Genomic DNA, 16,595 nt, shown 5'->3' on the forward strand with positions numbered 1-16,595 from the left:
GGGAATACTGACTACACCACAGGGAATACCGACTACACCACAGGGAATACCGACTACACCACAGGGCACAGGGAATACCGACTACACCACAGGGCACAGGAATACTGACTACACCACAGGGCACAGGGAATACTGACTACACCACAGGGACTACACCACGGGGAATACTGACTACACCACAGGGAATACTGACTACACCACAGGGAATACTGACTACACCACAGGGCATACTGACTACACCACAGGGAATACTGACTACACCACAGGGAATACTGACTACACCACAGGGAATACTGACTACACCACAGGGAATACTGACTACACCACGGGGACTACACCACGGGGAATACTGACTACACCACGGGGAATACTGACTACACCACGGGAATACTGACTACACCACAGGGAATACTGACTACACCACGGGAATACTGACTACACCACGGGGAATACTGACTACACCACAGGGAATACTGACTACCACCACAGGGAATACCGACTACACCACAGGGAATACCGACTACACCACTCTACACCACAGGGAATACCGACTACACCACAGGGCACAGGGAATACCGACTACACCACAGGGCACAGGGAATACCGACTACACCACAGGGCACAGGGAATACTGACTACACCACAGGGAATACCGACTACACCACGGGGAATACCGACTACACCACAGGGAATACTGACTACACCACAGGGCACAGGGAATAACGACTACACCACGGGGAATACTGACTACACCACAGGGAATACTGACTACACCACAGGGCACAGGGAATACCGACTACACCACGGGGAATACCGACTACACCACAGTGAATACCGACTACACCACGGGGAATACTGACTACACCTCAGTGAATACTGACTACACCACAGTGAATACTGACTACACCACGGGGCACAGTGAATACTGACTACACCACGGGGAATACTGACTACACCACGGGGAATACTGACTACACCACGGGGCATACTGACTACACCACAGGGAATACCGACTACACCACAGGGGACTACACCACAGGAATACCGACTACACCCAGGGAATACCGACTACACCACAGGGCACAGGGAATACCGAGCTACACCACAGGGCACAGGGAATACTGACTACACCCAGGGCACAGGGAATACTGACTACACCACAGGGAATACCGACTACACCACGGGGAATACCGACTACACCACAGGGAATACTGACTACACCACAGGGCACAGGGAATAACGACTACACCACGGGGAATACTGACTACACCACAGGGAATACTGACTACACCACAGGGCACAGGGAATACCGACTACACCACGGGGAATACCGACTACACCACAGTGAATACCGACTACACCACGGGGAATACTGACTACACCTCAGTGAATACTGACTACACCACAGTGAATACTGACTACACCACGGGGAATACCGACTACACCACGGGGAATACCGACTACATCACGGGGAATACCGACTACACCACGGGGCACAGTGAATACTGACTACACCACAGTGGACAGTGATATAACCCCAGTGAATACTGACTACACCACAGTGAATACTGACTACACCACAGTGAATACTGACTACACCACAGTGGACAGTGATATAACCCCAGTGAATACTGACTACACCACAGTGGACAGTGATATAACCAGATGCATCATATGTCTCTCGACTCCACTATGACACCCTTGTTCCCCCCCCCTTCCCTCCCTCTTCTCCCCACTTCATTCCTTCTTCCAGGAGGTATTTTTCTCTGACTTCCTTTCTGTCTGCCCTCTAGGCATGTCTTTGGCTCTTTCTGTCTGCCCTCTAGGCATGTCTTTGGCTCTTTCTGTCTGCCCTCTAGGCATGTCTTTGGCTCTTTCTGTCTGCCCTCTAGGCATGTCTTTGGCTCTTTCTGTCTGCCCTCTAGGCATGTATTTGGCCCTTTCATCCCAACCCCTCTACCCCCTCTCTATCCCAGTCACCTCTTTCCCCCTCCCCTTCTCTATCCCAGTCCCCTCTTACCCCCTCCCCTCTCTATCCCAGTCCCCTCTTTCCCCCTCTCTATCCCAGTCCCTCTAATCCCCCTCCCCTCTCTATCCCCCTCTCTATCCCCGTCCCCTCTTACCCCCCTCTCTATCCCAGTCCCCTCTTACCCCCTCCCCCTCTCTATCCCAGTCCCTCTTTCCCCCTCTCTATACCAGTCCCCTCTTTCCCCCTCTCTATACCCCCTCTATCCCAGTCCTCTCTTACCCCCCCTCCCCTCTCTATCCCAGTCCCCTCTTTCCCCCTCTCTATACCCCCTCTATCCCAGTCCTCTCTTACCCCCCTCCCCCTCTCTATCCCAGTCCCCTCTTACCCCCTCCCCCTCTCTATCCCAGTCCCTCTATCCCCCCCCTCCCCTCTCTATCCCCCTACCCCTCTCTATCCCAGTCCCTCTATCCCCCTCCCCTCTCTTACCCCCTCCCCTCTCTATCCCAGTCCCCTCTTACCCCCTCCCCTCTCTATCCCAGTCCCCTCTTACCCCCCCTCCCCTCTCTATCCCAGTCCCCTCTTTCCCCCTCCCCCTCTCTATCCCAGTCCCCTCTTTCCCCCTCCCCCCTCTCTATCCCATTCCCCTCTACCCCCCTCTTCCCCTCTCTTTCCCCCCTCCCCCTCTCTATCCCAGTCCCTCTATCCCCCTCTCTATCCCAGTCCCCTCTACCCCCCTCTATCCCAGTCCCCTCTTACCCCCCACCCCTCTATCCCAGTCCCCTCTTACCCCCTCCCCCTCTCTATCCCAGTCCCCTCTTACCCCCCTATATCCCCCTCTATCCCAGTCCCCTCTTACCCCTCTATCCCGGTCCCCTCTTACCCCCTCCCCTCTCTATCCCAGTCCCCTCTTACCCCCTATATCCCAGTCCCCTCTTTCCCCCTCCCAAGTAGAACCAGTCAAGACTCGAGTCCACGTCATGCATTCTAAGAACAAATCAAGTCAAATAAAAACAGTCTATACATGCAACAATTTGTTCAACTACAAATGTGTGTCTATTTATTGACACTACCAGACAGACCTTTATAATGGAATTGTAAAATGGGAACCTTCTAGCAGCCATATCATACAAACATATATCAGTAGATTGACTAAATATACACGGTCAATAGTCCAGAAGAAATAGGCTCTGTTTGGCTCTGTTTGGCTCTGTTAGGCTCGGTTTGGCTCTGTTTGGCTCGGTTTGGCTCTGTTTGGCTCTGTCCTTCTGAACAGACACAGGTGTAACAGGAGCTCAAACAGGAAGCCCCTCCCCCTGCCTCTCAGGAAGCCCCTCCCCCTGCCTCTCAGGAAGCCCCTCCCCCTGCCTCTCAGGAAGCCCCTCCCCCTGCCTCTCAGGAAGCCCCTCCCCCTGCCTCTCAGGAAGGCCGAGATAATATCAGCATTTGACCCCCTGGACCATATAAATGCCCCATTGGCAATTACAACCAATTAACTAACTGCTTCTGTAAAAAGCAATTCCCACATCTATTGTTACATTGGTAGATTCGTCTTAATCAGACTAAATGATTATTAATGATATTTCAATACCATACAATACATGAAAAATCGTTTTATCTTGTTCAGCGTTCTGACTCCAAAACGTGGAGCCCATTTCTATTTCTAAATGACGGAGACATGGGATTTCTGCCACGTTCAAAACAACTGGAAACTCTGTGATCAGGTCGGAAAGTCGGAGTTCTTGGAAAAGGCTTCCAGGTTGGATGACCATTCCGATCGATGTTTCCCAGTCGAGGAGCTCTTTTATTTCAGAGTTCCCCGTTGTTTTGAACGCGGCAACATACCCACTGGACGCCGACATAACCCAAGAAAGGGAAATATGAACAAATGAAACCATAAATTGAATTAAAAATGATCAGAACTTCTACCTCATGAGTCTTGCGAAGGTTCACGTGCACTATAAGCATCGCGCCCCCTCAGAGCCGCGCCCTTCTCAGAGCAGGGTGAGAAATGGTTGGAATGCAGCATAGGCCGAAGATGGAAACCTAATTATTATAGTATTAGATGGAATATACTGCAGATTTACCGGGCTTTTAAAACATGTGAAAGCAACAACAAGCATTTCACTAAGATACAAAAAAAGCACTCTACTGTTATGGTGCATCTACTGTTATGGTGCATCTACTGTTATGGTGCATCTACTGTTATGGTGCATCTCTGTTATGGTGCATCTACTGTTATGGTGCATCCACTGTTATGGTGCATCTACTGTTATGGTGCATCTACTGTTATGGTGCATCTACTGTTATGGTGCATCCACTGTTATGGTGCATCTACTGTTATGGTGCATCTACTGTTATGGTGCATCTACTGTTATGGTGCATCTGTTATGGTGCATCTACTGTTATGGTGCATCTGTTATGGTGCATCTGTTATGGTGCATCTACTGTTATGGTGCATCTACTGTTATGGTGCATCTGTTATGGTGCATCTACTGTTATGGTGCATCTACTGTTATGGTGCATCTACTGTTATGGTGCATCTACTGTTATGGTGCATCTACTGTTATGGTGCATCTACTGTTATGGTGCATCTACTGTTATGGTGCATCTACTGTTATGGTGCATCCACTGTTATGGTGCATCTACTGTTATGGTGCATCTACTGTTATGGTGCATCTACTGTTATGGTGCATCCACTGTTATGGTGCATCTACTGTTATGGTGCATCTACTGTTATGGTGCATCTACTGTTATGGTGCATCTACTGTTATGGTGCATCTACTGTTATGGTGCATCTACTGTTATGGTGCATCTACTGTTATGGTGCATCTACTGTTATGGTGCATCTACTGTTATGGTGCATCTACTGTTATGGTGCATCCACTGTTATGGTGCATCTACTGTTATGGTGCATCTACTGTTATGGTGCATCTACTGTTATGGTGCATCTACTGTTATGGTGCATCTACTGTTATGGTGCATCCACTGTTATGGTGCATCTACTGTTATGGTGCATCTACTGTTATGGTGCATCTACTGTTATGGTGCATCTACTGTTATGGTGCATCTACTGTTATGGTGCATACTGTTACATGTTATGGTGCATCTACTGTTATGGTGCATCTGTTATGGTGCACTGTTATGGTGCATCCACTGTTATGGTGCATCTACTGTTATGGTGCATCTACTGTTATGGTGCATCTACTGTTATGGTGCATCTACTGTTATGGTGCATCTACTGTTATGGTGCATCTACTGTTATGGTGCATCTACTGTTATGGTGCATCTACTGTTATGGTGCATCTACTGTTATGGTGCATCTACTGTTATGGTGCATCTACTGTTATGGTGCATCTACTGTTATGGTGCATCTACTGTTATGGTGCATCTACTGTTATGGTGCATCCACTGTTATGGTGCATCTACTGTTATGGTGCATCTACTGTTATGGTGCATCTACTGTTATGGTGCATCTACTGTTATGGTGCATCTACTGTTATGGTGCATCCACTGTTATGGTGCATCTACTGTTATGGTGCATACTGTTATGGTGCATCTGTTATGGTGCATCTACTGTTATGGTGCATCTACTGTTATGGTGCATCTACTGTTATGGTGCATCTACTGTTATGGTGCATCCACTGTTATGGTGCATCTACATGTTATGGTGCATCTACTGTTATGGTGCATCTACTGTTATGGTGCATCTACTGTTATGGTGCATCTACTGTTATGGTGCATCTACTGTTATGGTGCATCCACTGTTATGGTGCATCTACTGTTATGGTGCATCCACTGTTATGGTGCATCTACTGTTATGGTGCATCCACTGTTATGGTGCATCTACTGTTATGGTGCATCTACTGTTATGGTGCATCTACTGTTATGGTGCATCCACTGTTATGGTGCATCTACTGTTATGGTGCATCCACTGTTATGGTGCATCTACTGTTATGGTGCATCTACTGTTATGGTGCATCTACTGTTATGGTGCATCCACTGTTATGGTGCATCTACTGTTATGGTGCATCTACTGTTATGGTGCATCTACTGTTATGGTGCATCCACTGTTATGGTGCATCTACTGTTATGGTGCATCTACTGTTATGGTGCATCTACTGTTATGGTGCATCTACTGTTATGGTGCATCTACTGTTATGGTGCATCTACTGTTATGGTGCATCTACTGTTATGGTGCATCTACTGTTATGGTGCATCTACTGTTATGGTGCATCCACTGTTATGGTGCATCTACTGTTATGGTGCATCTACTGTTATGGTGCATCTACTGTTATGGTGCATCTACTGTTATGGTGCATCTACTGTTATGGCATCTACTGCATCTACTGTTATGGTGCATCTACTGTTATGGTGCATCTACTGTTATGGTGCATCTACTGTTATGGTGCATCTACTGTTATGGTGCATCCACTGTTATGGTGCTGTTATGGTGCATCTACTGTTATGGTGCATCTGTTATGGTGCATCCACTGTTATGGTGCATCTACTGTTATGGTGCATCTATGGTGCATCTACTGTTATGGTGCATCTACTGTTATGGTGCATCTACTGTTATGGTGCATGGTGCATCTACTGTTATGGTGCATCTGTTATGGTGCATACTGTTATGGTGCATCTACTGTTATGGTGCATCTACTGTTATGGTGCATCTACTGTTATGGTGCATCTGTTATGGTGCATCCACTGTTATGGTGCATCTACTGTTATGGTGCATCTACTGTTATGGTGCATCTACTGTTATGGTGCATCTACTGTTATGGTGCATCTACTGTTATGGTGCATCCACTGTTATGGTGCATCTACTGTTATGGTGCATCTACTGTTATGGTGCATCTACTGTTATGGTGCATCTACTGTTATGGTGGTGCATCCACTGTTATGGTGCATCTACTGTTATGGTGCATCTACTGTTATGGTGCATCTACTGTTATGGTGCATCTACTGTTATGGTGCATCTACTGTTATGGTGCATCTACTGTTATGGTGCATCTACTGTTATGGTGCATCTACTGTTATGGTGCATCTACTGTTATGGTGCATCTACTGTTATGGTGCATCTACTGTTATGGTGCATCTACTGTTATGGTGCATCTACTGTTATGGTGCATCTACTGTTATGGTGCATCTGTTATGGTGCATCTACTGTTATGGTGCATCTACTGTTATGGTGCATCCACTGTTATGGTGCATCTACTGTTATGGTGCATCCACTGTTATGGTGCATCTACTGTTATGGTGCATCCTACTGTTATGGTGCATCTACTGTTATGGTGCATCCACTGTTATGGTGCATCTACTGTTATGGTGCATCTACTGTTATGGTGCATCTACTGTTATGGTGCATCTACTGTTATGGTGCATGCATCTACTGTTATGGTGCATCTACTGTTATGGTGCATCTGTTATGGTGCATCTACTGTTATGGTGCATCCACTGTTATGGTGCATCTACTGTTATGGTGCATCTACTGTTATGGTGCATCTGTTATGGTGCATCTACTGTTATGGTGCATCTACTGTTATGGTGCATCTGTTATGGTGCACTGTTATGGTGCATGCCACTGTTATGGTGCATCTACTGTTATGGTGCATCTACTGTTATGGTGCATCCACTGTTATGGTGCATCTACTGTTATGGTGCATACTGTTATGGTGCATCCACTGTTATGGTGCATCTACTGTTATGGTGCATCCACTGTTATGTGCATCTACTGTTATGGTGCATCTACTGTTATGGTGCATCTACTGTTATGGTGCATCTACTGTTATGGTGCATCTACTGTTATGGTGCTGTTATGCATCACTGTTATGGTGCATCTACTGTTATGGTGCATCTGTTATGTTATGGTGCATCTACTGTTATGGTGCATCTACTGTTATGGTGCATCTACTGTTATGGTGCTGTTATGGTGCATCCACTGTTATGGTGCATCTACTGTTATGGTGCATCTACTGTTATGGTGCATCTACTGTTATGGTGCACTGTTATGGTGCATACTGTTATGGTGCATCTACTGTTATGGTGCATCTACTGTTATGGTGCATCTACTGTTATGGTGCATCTACTGTTATGGTGCATCTACTGTTATGGTGCATCTACTGTTATGGTGGTGCATCTGCACTGTTATGGTGCATCTACTGTTATGGTGCATCCACTGTTATGGTGCATCTACTGTTATGGTGCATCTACTGTTATGGTGCATCTACATCTACTGTTATGGTGCATCCACTGTTATGGTGCATCTACTGTTATGGTGCATCTACTGTTATGGTGCATCCACTGTTATGGTGCATCCACTGTTATGGTGCATCTACTGTTATGGTGCATCTACTGTTATGGTGCATCCACTGTTATGGTGCATCTACTGTTATGGTGCATCTACTGTTATGGTGCATCTACTGTGGTGCATCTACATGGTGCATACTGTTATGGTGCATCTACTGTTATGGTGCATCTACTGTTATGGTGCATCTGCATCCACTGTTATGGTGCATCTACTGTTATGGTGCATACTGTTATGGTGCATCTACTGTTATGGTGCATCTACTGTTATGGTGCATCTACTGTACTGTTATGGTGCATCTACTGTTATGGTGCATCTACTGTTATGGTGCATCTACTGTTATGGTGCATCTACTGTTATGGTGCATCTACTGTTATGGTGCATCTACTGTTATGGTGCATCTACTGTTATGGTGCATCTGTTATGGTGCATCTACTGTTATGGTGCATCTACTGTTATGGTGCATCTACTGTTATGGTGCATCTGTTATGGTGCACTGTTATGGTGCATCTACTGTTATGGTGCATCTACTGTTATGGTGCATCTACTGTTATGGTGCATCTACTGTAATGGTGCATCCACTGTTATGGTGCATCCACTGTTATGGTGCATCTGTTATGGTGCATCCACTGTTATGGTGCATCTACTGTTATGGTGCATCTGTTATGGTGCATCTACTGTTATGGTGCATCTACTGTTATGGTGCATCTACTGTTATGGTGCATCTACTGTTATGGTGCATCTACTGTTATGGTGCATCTACTGTTATGGTGCATCTACTGTTATGGTGCATCCACTGTTATGGTGCATCTACTGTTATGGTGCATCCACTGTTATGGTGCATCCACTGTTATGGTGCATCTACTGTTATGGTGCATCTACTGTTATGGTGCATCTACTGTTATGGTGCATCTACTGTTATGGTGCATCTACTGTTATGGTGCATCTACTGTTATGGTGCATCTACTGTTATGGTGCATCTACTGTTATGGTGCATCTGTTATGGTGCATCTACTGTTATGGTGCATCTACTGTTATGGTGCATCTACTGTTATGGTGCATCTACTGTTATGGTGCATCTACTGTTATGGTGCATCTACTGTTATGGTGCATCTACTGTTATGGTGCATCTACTGTTATGGTGCACTGTTATGGTGCATCTACTGTTATGGTGCATGGTGCATCTACTGTTATGGTGCATCTACTGTTATGGTGCATCTACTGTTATGGTGCATCTACTGTTATGGTGCATCTACTGTTATGGTGCATCTACTGTTATGGTGCATCCACTGTTATGGTGCATCTGCACTGTTATGGTGCATCTACTGTTATGGTGCATCTACTGTTATGGTGCATCTACTGTTATGGTGCATCTACTGTTATGGTGCATCTACTGTTATGGTGCATCTACTGTTATGGTGCATCTACTGTTATGGTGCATCTACTGTTATGGTGCATCTACTGTTATTATGGTGCATCTACTGTTATGGTGCATCCACTGTTATGGTGCATCACTGTTATGGTGCATCTACTGTTATGGTGCATCTACTGTTATGGTGCATCCACATCCACTGTTATGGTGCATCTGTTATGGTGCATCTGTTATGGTGCATCTACTGTTATGGTGCATCCACTGTTATGGTGCATCTCTGTTATGGTGCATCTACTGTTATGGTGCATACTGTTATGGTGCATCTACTGTTATGGTGCATCTACTGTTATGGTGCATCTACTGTTATGGTGCATCCACTGTTATGGTGCATCTACTGTTATGGTGCATCTACTGTTATGGTGCATCTACTGTTATGGTGCATCTACTGTTATGGTGCATCCACTGTTATGGTGCATCTACTGTTATGGTGCATCTACTGTTATGGTGCATCTACTGTTATGGTGCATCTACTGTTATGGTGCATCTACTGTTATGGTGCATCTACTGTTATGGTGCATCTACTGTTATGGTGCATCTACTGTTATGGTGCATCTACTGTTATGGTGCATCTACTGTTATGGTGCATCCACTGTTATGGTGCATCTGTTATGGTGCATCCACTGTTATGGTGCATCTACTGTTATGGTGCATCTACTGTTATGGTGCATCTACTGTTATGGTGCATCTACTGTTATGGTGCATCTACTGTTATGGTGCATCCACTGTTATGGTGCATCTACTGTTATGGTGCATCTACTGTTATGGTGCATCTACTGTTATGGTGCATCTACTGTTATGGTGCATCTGTTATGGTGCATCTACTGTTATGGTGCATCTACTGTTATGGTGCATCTACTGTTATGGTGCATCTACTGTTATGGTGCATCTACTGTTATGGTGCATCCACTGTTATGGTGCATCTACTGTTATGGTGCATCTGTTATGGTGCATCTACTGTTATGGTGCATCCACTGTTATGGTGCATCTACTGTTATGGTGCATCTACTGTTATGGTGCATCTACTGTTATGGTGCATCCACTGTTATGGTGCATCTACTGTTATGGTGCATCTACTGTTATGGTGCATCTACTGTTATGGTGCATCTACTGTAATGGTGCATCCACTGTTATGGTGCATCCACTGTTATGGTGCATCTGTTATGGTGCATCCACTGTTATGGTGCATCTACTGTTATGGTGCATCTACTGTTATGGTGCATCTACTGTTATGGTGCATCTACTGTTATGGTGCATCTACTGTTATGGTGCATCCACTGTTATGGTGCATCCACTGTTATGGTGCATCTACTGTTATGGTGCATCTACTGTTATGGTGCATCTACTGTTATGGTGCATCTACTGTTATGGTGCATCTACTGTTATGGTGCATCTGTTATGGTGCATCTACTGTTATGGTGCATCTACTGTTATGGTGCATCTGTTATGGTGCATCTGTTATGGTGCATCTACTGTTATGGTGCATCTACTGTTATGGTGCATCCACTGTTATGGTGCATCTACTGTTATGGTGCATCTGTTATGGTGCATCTACTGTTATGGTGCATCCACTGTTATGGTGCATCTACTGTTATGGTGCATCTACTGTTATGGTGCATCTACTGTTATGGTGCATCTGTTATGGTGCATCTACTGTTATGGTGCATCTACTGTTATGGTGCATCCACTGTTATGGTGCATCTACTGTTATGGTGCATCTGTTATGGTGCATCTACTGTTATGGTGCATGCCTACTGTTATGGTGCATCTACTGTTATGGTGCATCCACTGTTATGGTGCATCTACTGTTATGGTGCATCTACTGTTATGGTGCATCTACTGTTATGGTGCATCTACTGTTATGGTGCATCCACTGTTATGGTGCATCTACTGTTATGGTGCATCTCTGTTATGGTGCATCTACTGTTATGGTGCATCCACTGTTATGGTGCATCTACTGTTATGGTGCATCTACTGTTATGGTGCATCTACTGTTATGGTGCATCTACTGTTATGGTGCATCCACTGTTATGGTGCATCACTGTTATGGTGCATCTACTGTTATGGTGCATCTACTGTTATGGTGCATCCACTGTTATGGTGCATCTACTGTTATGGTGCATCTACTGTTATGGTGCATCTACTGTTATGGTGCATCTACTGTTATGGTGCATCTGTTATGGTGCATCTACTGTTATGGTGCATCTACTGTTATGGTGCATCTACTGTTATATGGTGCATCTATCTGTTATGGTGCATCCACTGTTATGGTGCATCCACTGTTATGGTGCATCCACTGTTATGGTGCATCTACTGTTATGGTGCATCTACTGTTATGGTGCATCTGTTATGGTGCATCTACTGTTATGGTGCATCCACTGTTATGGTGCATCTACTGTTATGGTGCTGTTATGGTGTGTTATCCACTGTTATGGTGCATCTACTGTTATGGTGCATCTACTGTTATGGTGCATCTACTGTTATGGTGCATCTACTGTTATGGTGCATCTACTGTTATGGTGCATCTACTGTTATGGTGCATCTACTGTTATGGTGCATCTACTGTTATGGTGCATCTACTGTTATGGTGCATCTACTGTTATGGTGCATCTACTGTTATGGTGCATCTACTGTTATGGTGCATCTACTGTTATGGTGCATCTACTGTTATGGTGCATCTACTGTTATGGTGCATCTACTGTAATGGTGCATCCACTGTTATGGTGCATCCACTGTTATGGTGCATCTGTTATGGTGCATCCACTGTTATGGTGCATCTACTGTTATGGTGCATCTACTGTTATGGTGCATCTACTGTTATGGTGCATCTACTGTTATGGTGCATCCACTGTTATGGTGCATCTACTGTTATGGTGCATGTACTGTTATGGTGCATCTACTGTTATGGTGCATCCACTGTTATGGTGCATCTACTGTTATGGTGCATCTGTTATGGTGCATCTACTGTTATGGTGCATCCACTGTTATGGTGCATCTACTGTTATGGTGCATCCACTGTTATGGTGCATCTACTGTTATGGTGCATCTACTGTTATGGTGCATCTACTGTTATGGTGCATCCACTGTTATGGTGCATCTACTGTTATGGTGCATCTACTGTTATGGTGCATCTACTGTTATGGTGCATCTACTGTTATGGTGCATCTACTGTTATGGTGCATCTACTGTTATGGTGCATCTACTGTTATGGTGCATCTACTGTTATGGTGCATCTACTGTTATGGTGCATCTACTGTTATGGTGCATCCACTGTTATGGTGCATCTACTGTTATGGTGCATCTACTGTTATGGTGCATCTACTGTTATGGTGCATCTACTGTTATGGTGCATCCACTGTTATGGTGCATCCACTGTTATGGTGCATCTACTGTTATGGTGCATCTACTGTTATGGTGCATCCACTGTTATGGTGCATCTACTGTTATGGTGCATCTACTGTTATGGTGCATCTACTGTTATGGTGCATCTACTGTTATGGTGCATCCACTGTTATGGTGCATCTGTTATGGTGCATCTGTTATGGTGCATCTACTGTTATGGTGCATCCACTGTTATGGTGCATCTGTTATGGTGCATCTACTGTTATGGTGCATCTACTGTTATGGTGCATCTACTGTTATGGTGCATCTACTGTTATGGTGCATCTACTGTTATGGTGCATCCACTGTTATGGTGCATCCACTGTTATGGTGCATCTACTGTTATGGTGCATCTACTGTTATGGTGCATCTGTTATGGTGCATCTACTGTTATGGTGCATCTACTGTTATGGTGCATCTACTGTTATGGTGCATCTACTGTTATGGTGCATCTGTTATGGTGCATCTACTGTTATGGTGCATCTACTGTTATGGTGCATCTACTGTTATGGTGCATCCACTGTTATGGTGCATCTACTGTTATGGTGCATCTACTGTTATGGTGCATCTACTGTTATGGTGCATCTACTGTTATGGTGCATCTACTGTTATGGTGCATCCACTGTTATGGTGCATCTACTGTTATGGTGCATCTACTGTTATGGTGCATCTACTGTTATGGTGCATCTACTGTTATGGTGCATCTACTGTTATGGTGCATCTGTTATGGTGCATCTACTGTTATGGTGCATCTACTGTTATGGTGCATCTACTGTTATGGTGCATCTATGTGCATCCACTGTTATGTGTGGTGCATCTACTGTAATGGTGCATCCACTGTTATGGTGCATCCACTGTTATGGTGCATCTGTTATGGTGCATCCACTGTTATGGTGCATCTACTGTTATGGTGCATCTACTGTTATGGTGCATCTACTGTTATGGTGCATCTACTGTTATGGTGCATCTACTGTTATGGTGCATCCACTGTTATGGTGCATCTACTGTTATGGTGCATCTACTGTTATGGTGCATCTACTGTTATGGTGCATCCACTGTTATGGTGCATCTACTGTTATGGTGCATCTACTGTTATGGTGCATCTACTGTTATGGTGCATCCACTGTTATGGTGCATCTACTGTTATGGTGCATCTCTGTTATGGTGCATCTACTGTTATGGTGCATCACTGTTATGGTGCATCTACTGTTATGGTGCATCCACTGTTATGGTGCATCTACTGTTATGGTGCATCTACTGTTATGGTGCATCCACTGTTATGGTGCATCTACTGTTATGGTGCATCCACTGTTATGGTGCATCTACTGTTATGGTGCATCTACTGTTATGGTGCATCTACTGTTATGGTGCATCTACTGTTATGGTGCATCCACTGTTATGGTGCATCTACTGTTATGGTGCATCTACTGTTATGGTGCATCTACTGTTATGGTGCATCCACTGTTATGGTGCATCTACTGTTATGGTGCATCTACTGTTATGGTGCATCTACTGTTATGGTGCATCCACTGTTATGGTGCATCACTGTTATGGTGCATCTACTGTTATGGTGCATCTGGTGCATGTTATGGTGCATCTACTGTTATGGTGCATCTACTGTTATGGTGCATCTACTGTTATGGTGCATCTACTGTTATGGTGCATCTACTGTTATGGTGCATCATCTGTTATGGTGCATCTACTGTTATGGTGCATCTACTGTTATGGTGCATCTACTGTTATGGTGCATCTACTGTTATGGTGCATCTACTGTAATGGTGCATCCACTGTTATGGTGCATCCACTGTTATGGTGCATCTGTTATGGTGCATCCACTGTTATGGTGCATCTACTGTTATGGTGCATCTACTGTTATGGTGCATCTACTGTTATGGTGCATCTACTGTTATGGTGCATCTACTGTTATGGTGCATCTGTTATGGTGCATCTACTGTTATGGTGCATCTACTGTTATGGTGCATCTACTGTTATGGTGCATCTGTTATGGTGCATCTACTGTTATGGTGCATCTACTGTTATGGTGCATCTACTGTTATGGTGCATCTACTGTTATGGTGCATCTACTGTTATGGTGCATCCACTGTTATGGTGCATCCACTGTTATGGTGCATACTGTTATGGTGCATCCACTGTTATGGTGCACTGTTATGGTGCATCTACTGTTATGGTGCATCTACTGTTATGGTGCATCTACTGTTATGGTGCATCTGTTATGGTGCATGTTATGGTGCATCTACTGTTATGGTGCATCTGTTATGGTGCATCTACTGTTATGGTGCATCTACTGTTATGGTGCATCTACTGTTATGGTGCATCTGTTATGGTGCATCTACTGTTATGGTGCATCTACTGTTATGGTGCATCTACTGTTATGGTGCATCTACTGTTATGGTGCATCTACTGTTATGGTGCATCTACTGTTATGGTGCATCTACTGTTATGGTGCATCTACTGTTATGGTGCATCTGTTATGGTGCATCTACTGTTATGGTGCATCCACTGTTATGGTGCATCTACTGTTATGGTGCATCTACTGTTATGGTGCATCTACTGTTATGGTGCATCTACTGTTATGGTGCATCTACTGTTATGGTGCATATGGTACTGTTATGGTGCATCTACTGTTATGGTGCATCTACTGTTATGGTGCATACTGTTATGGTGCATCTACTGTTATGGTGCATCCACTGTTATGGTGCATCTACTGTTATGGTGCATCTACTGTTATGGTGCATCTACTGTTATGGTGCATCTACTGTTATGGTGCATCTACTGTTATGGTGCATCCACTGTTATGGTGCATCCACTGTTATGGTGCATCTACTGTTATGGTGCATCTACTGTTATGGTGCATCCACTGTTATGGTGCATCTGTTATGGTGCATCTGTTATGGTGCATCTACTGTTATGGTGCATCCACTGTTATGGTGCATCTGTTATGGTGCATCTACTGTTATGGTGCATCTACTGTTATGGTGCATCTACTGTTATGGTGCATCTACTGTTATGGTGCATCTGTTATGGTGCACTGTTATGGTGCATCTACTGTTATGGTGCATCTACTGTTATGGTGCATCTACTGTTATGGTGCATCTACTGTTATGGTGCATCTACTGTTATGGTGCATCTACTGTTATGGTGCATCCACTGTTATGGTGCATCACTGTTATGGTGCATACTGTTATGGTGCATCTACTGTTATGGTGCATCTACTGTTATGGTGCATCTACTGTTATGGTGCATCTACTGTTATGGTGCATCTACTGTTATGGTGCATCTACTGTTATGGTGCATCCACTGTTATGGTGCATCTACTGTTATGGTGCATCTACTGTTATGGTGCATCCACTGTTATGGTGCATCTACTGTTATGGTGCATCTACTGTTATGGTGCATCTACTGTTATGGTGTGCATCTACTGTTATGGTGCATCTACTGTTATGGTGCATCTACTGTTATGGTGCATCTACTGTTATGGTGCATCTACTGTT

The sequence above is a fragment of the Oncorhynchus nerka genome, linkage group LG6 (assembly GCF_034236695.1).
Source record: "Oncorhynchus nerka isolate Pitt River linkage group LG6, Oner_Uvic_2.0, whole genome shotgun sequence".
NCBI lineage: Eukaryota > Metazoa > Chordata > Actinopteri > Salmoniformes > Salmonidae > Oncorhynchus > Oncorhynchus nerka.